The sequence below is a fragment of the Penaeus vannamei genome, chromosome 3, assembly GCF_042767895.1.
Source record: "Penaeus vannamei isolate JL-2024 chromosome 3, ASM4276789v1, whole genome shotgun sequence".
Lineage (NCBI taxonomy): Eukaryota > Metazoa > Arthropoda > Malacostraca > Decapoda > Penaeidae > Penaeus > Penaeus vannamei.
Genome location: NC_091551.1, coordinates 51,902,780 through 51,903,756, shown reverse-complemented (window position 1 = coordinate 51,903,756; position 977 = coordinate 51,902,780). Strand labels below are relative to the sequence as shown.

Below are 977 nucleotides of genomic sequence, written 5' to 3'. Positions count from 1 at the left end.
GATTTTAAAAACTCGCTTCGTATCCTTCAAAAACGGATACGCATCATACGATCACACGGGCGAGGAAGAGAGAATATACATGGCGATAAAAAGGATAAAATAAATTTCCTTATTTCGCCTGGAAGTAAAATTCTCCCTCTAACGGGCAGTCGCCAAGACGGCGTTGCCATCTGAGCGAGTCCTTCTTAAAGTGGGCACGATACCCAGCAGTTAATACCCGCTGGTTCCTTGTGTCCCGGGTGATCCAGACAGGCAGGTCGGTCGCGTGGTATAGTGTGGTCAGTTGCGTGTTGGTTGTGGAAGAGGGAGGGTGTTAGAGTGAGGCCGTGGGTTGGTTGCTGTGCATGCGTGCCTTCGAGTGAATCTCTGTTGCGGTTTTAAAACTTCTTTTGTTTTTTTGTGTTTTTCCCTTTTTATGGCAAACTTGTGGACGCTTTTCTTTTGAGATTGTGAGAAATCAACGCGCTGGATTTCTTATTATTGAATTGCATTTCTTCGGGTAAGTGTTGATATTTGTTCATTGTTTTTTTTCCGTTTGTTTACGTGGTGTCGGTGCATCAAGAACTTTATTTCCACATTCGCAAATTATCATTTTTTTCTCTCTCTCTCTTCCTCTCCCTCCTTTTCCCTACACGACAACCAGCGAGAGGAACGAAAGAGAAAGAAAGACGAAAAGCAGGTTTGGTTTTCTCTCTCTCCTTCTCTCTCTCTCTCTCTCTCTCTCTTCCTCTTTTTGTTAACCTTGCCGACACCGTAACATGACTAGGGGGAGGGAGGGGGGAGGGGATGGGGGGGTGAGGGCCAGCACTCGGACAGCTGTGTCACTCATAAGCTGATAAATAGTGTCAGCAACAATATATCATCGTTAATCTGTTCGTTCTTTTGATGTTGAACGTGTGGGGAAATTTTCCCTGTGGATTCGACACTGCAAGTAAAAGTTTATTGCTGTTTTTTCTTGTGCATTTCTTGCCATAAGG

At 44.6% G+C, this 977-nt stretch overlaps 1 protein-coding gene across 2 annotated transcripts in view; it reads left to right on the top strand.

The window, feature by feature from the left end:
• The first annotated feature begins 255 nt into the window (after positions 1 to 255).
• The window catches only part of LOC113810749 (neuronal acetylcholine receptor subunit alpha-4), a 202,771-nt gene continuing 202,049 nt past the window's right edge, over positions 256 to 977 (top strand). Inside the window, exon 1 of one of the 2 annotated variants that reach the window (XM_070114797.1) lies at positions 256 to 499. The gene's annotated coding sequence lies outside the window, so the exon portion shown is untranslated. The remainder of the gene's footprint in view (positions 500 to 977) is intronic. The other variant, XM_070114808.1, reaches the window with a different exon arrangement.